Consider the following 6,857-nt stretch of genomic DNA (forward strand, 5'->3'; position numbering starts at 1 on the left):
GTTTTTGGAAAGCACTTTATTTATTTATTTTTATTCTTATTTTTTTTTTAGTTTTTCTTTTTTAAAGTACTTTAAAATTGAGTTCTTTCTATTATTGACTATATTCTTGGCCAGGTTCTAGGAATATAAGGAGAAATAAGTTTACATACAAAGAACCTTATTGTTCATTGTATGTAAAATAATTATAACACGCAGAGAGTATTGGGAAATACTTCCTAAGAGCAATGGGTTGGCCCTAAAAAATGAAAATAAATATGCAATGTAGGGAAGAGGTTACTAGGCAGGGAGAAAAATAAAACGCATCAGATGCAAAGATATGGGAGTACAGAAGACCCTTGAAATAAGAGAATGGTGAAAATTTCATTGACTAACTAAGCCATCAGGTACATGCTGAGAAGTCATGGGGTTGAGCCTGGGAAACAAAGCTTCAACCAGATTGTAAAAGGCCTCTAAAGGGTTTGGATTTTAAAAATCTCTGTGGGTTGCCACTGCTTACAACGTCAGCAGAGTACTGTTTGGAGAAGATAACTCTGGAGCCAATGAGGAAGCTACACTAAAAGAGGTGAGTTAGTTGGGGGCTGTTGTAGAAGTCAGACACTGACAACTAAGGCACAATGAGGATGAAGACAAAGAGGCAGCACTGAGAGATACCACGAGTCAGACTTGTCAGAATTGGGTGATGAGTTGGAGTTGGAGATTTAAGGGGAAAAGAGGAGGAGGAGAAGTTTGAACTACTGGGTGGATGGTAATGCTGCCATTATCTATACAGACCACAGGGTTTGGGGCAGCCAGTAAATGATGGGTCCAGAATTTAATCCCAAGCCTTCTGACTTCAAACCTTCTGCTTATTACACTCTAACATACTGTGTTTTATAGGCTAGCAATGCCACTTATAGCAGAAAAATATTTATGAAAGTAATCTAAAATTCTTACAAAAACAATTTCGACAATATAGCTAAATTATTATATCATCACTAGTGGCCTGGTGCACAAATTCTTGCACATCATAAACCTAGATGATATAGCCTACTACACATGTAGGCTATACAGTATGGTCTGTTGCTCCTAGTCTATAAGTTTACAGCATGTTATGGTACTGAATACCTTAGACAATTGTAACAAAATGGTAAGTATTTGTGTATCAAACAGAAAAGGTATAGTAAAAATATGGTAGAAAAGGATAAGAAATGGTACACCTGTAAAGGGCACTTACTATGAATGGAGCTCACAGGACTAGGTGTTGCTCTGGATGAGTTGGTGAGAGAGTGGAAAATGATTGTGAAGGCCTAGGACATTACTGTACACTACTGTAGACACAAACACTGTACAATTAGGCTCTACTAAATTTATAAAAAATATTTTTTTCAAAACTAAATTTACTTTAGCTTACTGTAACTAACATTTTTACTTTGTAAAAGTTTTAATTTTTTTAAATGTTTCAACTCTTTTATATTAATACTTAGCTTAAAACAAACATATTGTATAGCTGTACAAACATATTTTTATCTTTAAGCTATAAGCTTTTTAATATTTTTAGTTAAATTTTTTTACCTTTAAAACTTTTTTTTTTTGTAGAAAACTAAGATACACACACATTAGCCTAGGCCTACACCAAGGTCAGTATCATCAATATCACTGTTTTCCACCTCAACTGGAAGGTCTTCAGGGGTAATAATATGCATGGAGCTATCCTCCCCTATAATAGCAATGCTTTTTTAAAGAATAACTTTTGAAGGACCTGCCTGAGGCTCTTTTTTGAGAAGGTGTCACTCTTTTTAGAAATATATCCATAGTAGTTTGCTTGGTTTGCTTCTTTTTTTCATCAAAGATTTGCTTATAAGGAGACTAGAGGTCCAGTGCATGAAATTTGTGCACTGGGGGTGGGAGGTCCCTCAGCCCAGCCTGCACCCTCTCGCAGTCTGGGCCTCTTGCTCCTTACCGCCCACCTGCTCACTTCTCCTTACCGCTCAGCTCGCTGATCCTTAGCACTGCAACGGAGGTGGGAGAGGATCGTGCCACCACTGCTGCACTCACCAGCCGTGAGCCTGGCTTCTAGCTGAGTGACGCTCCCTATGTGGGAATGCACTAACCACCAGGGGGCAGCTCCTGCATTGAGCGTCTGCCCCCTGGTGGTCAGTGCACATCATAGCAACTGATCATTCTGGTCATTTTGCCGTAACAGTCACTTAGGCTTTCATTATATAGATAATGTGCCATGAACATTCCTGTTAATAAACACCTTTCGGTGTTAAAAGTACATGTCTTCAAACTTTTTAAGGAGCTTGTAGTTGAGGTCTGCAAAAGCATCTGTTAAACTCTTCATTGTGAATTTTCTTGGGGGTTCTTTTTTAATTTATTTTTTTTGGTGGGATGGGGGGGTTTTGCTTCTTTTTCTTCTCCTACAGTTTCCTTTCCTCTCGCCTCTTCTTCAGTTATGCATTTCTGTTCCAATTTCAAGAACTACCCATCAGTCACTTCCTTGGAACCACCTCTAGGAGCTCTTCAATGTCATCCTCAACTACACGCAACTTAAAGTTGTTGGACATTTCAACCACAGTCTTTTTGATTTTGCAACCTCTTTACCCTAGACCAATCCTTTCAGACATGGACAAACCTCTTTGAGTGTCTTTTTCCAGATTCCCTCATACACTCCTTGGCGACATCACCCTAAACCAAAGCATGATTCTTGATGCATCATAGATGTAATCCTTTCAGAATTGCATCAGTGTCCTCAATTGCAATACTTATCTGGGTAAAGTTCATCTCCGGTAGTAAGGCTTAAAAGTTGCTATAATTCCTTGATCCATTGGTTCAATCAAAGAGGTGATATTTGGAGGGACGATTTTGATATTGGGATGAAGATCACCAATAAAAGGATGTCTGGGAGCATTATTGACAAGAAGCAAAGTTTTAAAAGGTATGTTACCCTCCAAACAGTACTTGTCCATTTTGCTGTCATTGTAATTCAGGAGGACATCTTGGAAGAGGAGCTGGGTCATCCATGACTTTATTGCTCCTATAGAACACTGGCAGTGTGTGCTTATCAATATGCTTGAAGGTCCTTAGGGTTACTACACCAGATCACAAAGAGTTTCAATTTGTATCCTGCAACATTGCCCCAAAGCAGGACTGTTATCTTGTCCTTAAGAGCCTTGAAACCTGGCATTGACTTGCCCTCCTTTCAGGTGTCTGTTTCCAGAACAGGAAGACTTCATTTACATTGAGTATTTCCTCTGGCAAGTAATTTCCCTCCTCATTCAGTTTAGCTAGAGTTTCCAGAAATTCTTCAGCTGCCTTATATCAGCATTCGCAGGCTTATCACTCACTTTCACACTATATAATGAATAATTGTTTTTGAATCACTTAAACCACCCAGTAAATTCAATATCATAATCAGGTTCAGCCCTTTTTTTCAACATTGCAAACAAATTGTTTGCTTTGGTTGTAATCGTCTTGGTGTTGAGAGGGCTACACTTCTGTGTCTGGTCTTCTACCCAAGTAATTAATAAGTTTCTGCATGTCTGATACAGGCCCTTCTCAAATTTTTGTTAGTCTTGTTACCTTCAATGAAACAGATCCTTTAACAGCTCCCATCACTTTGTTCTTTTTCTTCAAGATCATAGCTGTGGTGGAATGGAACATACCTGACAGATAAGTGATAACCATCACTGATTTTCCACCTTCATTGTCATTAAACATATTGTCATTAATTGTTCTCAGGTCAATCATTCATCATAGCCTCTTACTGACAATATTAGCAGCGAATCTTGTACACTTAAAGGCCATAATGAACAAAAAATATGAGATTAAATCAAGCACAAGAGAAAATGATGCAATCAAGAGACATGGTAAACATGAGTAACATAGTTACCTATTACCATTATCAGGTACTATATACTGTACGTAATTGAATCAAAATAAAATAGAACTTATTTATTTATTTATTTATTTATTTATTTATTTATTTATTTATTTATTTATTTGAATTTACTGGGGTGACACTGGTTAATCAAATTATATAGCTTTCAGGGGCACAATTCTACAATACATCATCTATACATTGTATTGTGTCTTCACCACCCCAAGTCAAGTCTCCTTCCATCACCATTAACCACACTTTACCCCTCCCAACCCCCTTTCCCTGTGTAATCACCATACTGCAAATATAACACTTTTAAAGAAGAAAGGATACACTGGGTACCTTCTGTGGATTCAGTCCATTCTCTTCATTGTGCAACTTCTTAAGTGATCTAAAAGTCACTTCTATGTAACCTAGATAAAGTGTTTCTTCAATTGTTGAAATGTGGCTCCCTTACTTCACCATTCATACTGTTCTTGCCAAGGACTCCATGTTGCCACATCCAATTGTTAGTATTACTTTGTCTCAGGTAGCCTCTGTACTACATTAGATTCAACTGCCTGTGCTCTACTTTGTGAACTTAGTCCTGTGAACTCTGCCCAGGTATTATATCACCCTGGATCTCATTCTTCCTACCCACATCCTATTACTGAAGAATATAGAGAACCACCTGGTTTCTATATTCTTCAATAATCTCCCTTCCTACCACATTCTAGGCACATGTGCTAGGGCACCTAATCTAGGCCTTGCTCAATGATTTATTTCTTAACAGTAATGACCATTTTTTAAGATCATTAGATTTCAATCTCCTGCCCCGTCATTCCCTATTTATAATCAATTGCCAGAAAGTTCTGCAGGTATTTTTTGAAAGAATTCTCAAACAAATGTATTCATCTCCATTCCACTTCTGCTACTTGTTCAATTGCTTATTATATGACTTATCAATGAGGTCAAGGGAAACCTAGTAAGAGATTTAATTTGCAAGGCATGCACCAATCTAGAAGGCAAGTTAGGCCCTAAAAGCTGGGCAAGATAAAATGAGTGACTGATCTCGTTTGAGGGCCGTTTTCAGATGGTATCAAGAATAAATTATATAACCAATATCTCAGGATATTTTTTTACTTTCTTATTAAATTTATTGAACCAACATTAGTTAATAAAATTATATAGGTTTCAGGTGTACAATTCTGTAATACATCATCTGTATATTGTACTGTGTGTTGCCGGAGGCTAAGACCAACAGTAGTTAACATATTAATACGGTATTCAGCAGGGCGGAAAATCAGCACAGTATTGCCCTGCTGTTGGCCAAATGGCTCAAGGCAATCCCCTAACCTGATAATCCTTTTACTGTTTACCAAACTTTACCTTTGATATGCCTGTATTTATTCCTAAAGGGCAAATGTGTATTCAAGTGAATTAAAGCAAACAGGACCAAGAAGTTAGAGAGCCTCTCCACTAGAGAAAAGCTTCCGCCTGGCCCCCCATGCCTTCTAAATTCATATTTCTTGTCTAGTGCATGCGTTTGTGCGCAGCCCCTTCTCTAGATCCTGAATCCTCGCTGTAAAAGGTTGCAGCATGTGTTCTCACCCTGAGTCAAGTCTCCTTCCATCATTATTTATCCTCCCTATGCCTTCTTCTACCTCCCCACAACCTCCTTTTTCTCTGGTAATCACCATACTGTTCTTTAGGATTGTATTACTACAATTCCTAACCATGACTCCCAGATGCTATATGCTACTAACATGTTTTGCTCACACCTACCTCTATACTTTTATTTGGTTACTCTGGGTTGGTGGTACTAGTTTAGTATTGTCTCATTTCAAGGTTGCTAAGTAATGTCATAAAGCCTTTAGTATCATGGTCAAAGCAAAAATGTGGTTAAGCATATCCCTAGGTGGTTTCCATGGAAACCAAAATGTGAGCTGACATGTATAATTCTTAACTGAAGACATTGATCAGTAAGTCAACATCGCAGTGTCAGGAACTGGAACTGAAGTACAATTTTCCAGAACCAGGGGAGACACAAGCCAACAGAAAAATTCTGGGCAGTTTTTCTAAGCTCCTTGAAGTTCTCTGCTATCTGTAAAAAAAAAAAAAAAAAGCAACTCAAACCTTCACACTGAGTCCTATTTGAATGCTCCTTGTCTTTGACTTCTAACAAGGCTCAGTATCTCCTGCAGAAGAATAGCTAACTCATACAACACTTTCCAAAGGCTAGTGCATTAATTATATTTTTAATATTTTATGATGTTTTGATATACTGGGAGGTCTAGCTGGCTGATGAGACTGCCCCTCCCAGGGTTAGCTAATTCCCAAAGATAATTAACAATTTGTTTAAAAACAAATTGTGTTTCATTCACAAACAAACCAATCCCAAGTCCATACCCCAAACCACCTTCTTTATCTTACTCTTCCATACCAAGACAATATTTTTCCTGCCCTAAATCACCAAGGGCCAGGTACCAGAAAACTAGAAACTGTAGCTCAGAGCCCACTAGGATTATTTAAACTAACCAGTCCTGAACAATTTCTCCTGCCCTGCCTTGCCTTTCCCATGAAATACAGTAAAAGCTCTGGGCCAGACTTCCCCTCTCATTTCTTCCTGCCTCCTGATGAACACTGGTTTCCCCATGTGGCCCCCATGGTGTGATGTAGCCCCCTCCTCTTGGAGAATGTAAGTAAGAAAAATTTTTTTTCAATAGCATTAGATTCTCCATGTCATCATTCAGTCATCTTCATAAGTTAAAATACCACGAGTACAACTAAAAAAGCTAGCAGCCGTTGTATAGATAAATGTATTTATTTAATCTTCATTAGTCTATGAGATATATACTATTACTATTCCCATTTTAACAAGGACATAAGGTACAGAGAGAACAAGTAACTTGCTCAAAGTTCTATGAGTGGGTGGCAGAACTGGCGCAAAGTCTGTAATTTCACAACTGTACTGTATTGTCTCTTGAGAAAGTTGGGATGTTCTTTGTGTTCAAGACCC

This window comes from Myotis daubentonii, chromosome 9, assembly GCF_963259705.1.
Source record: "Myotis daubentonii chromosome 9, mMyoDau2.1, whole genome shotgun sequence".
Classification (NCBI taxonomy): Eukaryota; Metazoa; Chordata; class Mammalia; order Chiroptera; family Vespertilionidae; genus Myotis; species Myotis daubentonii.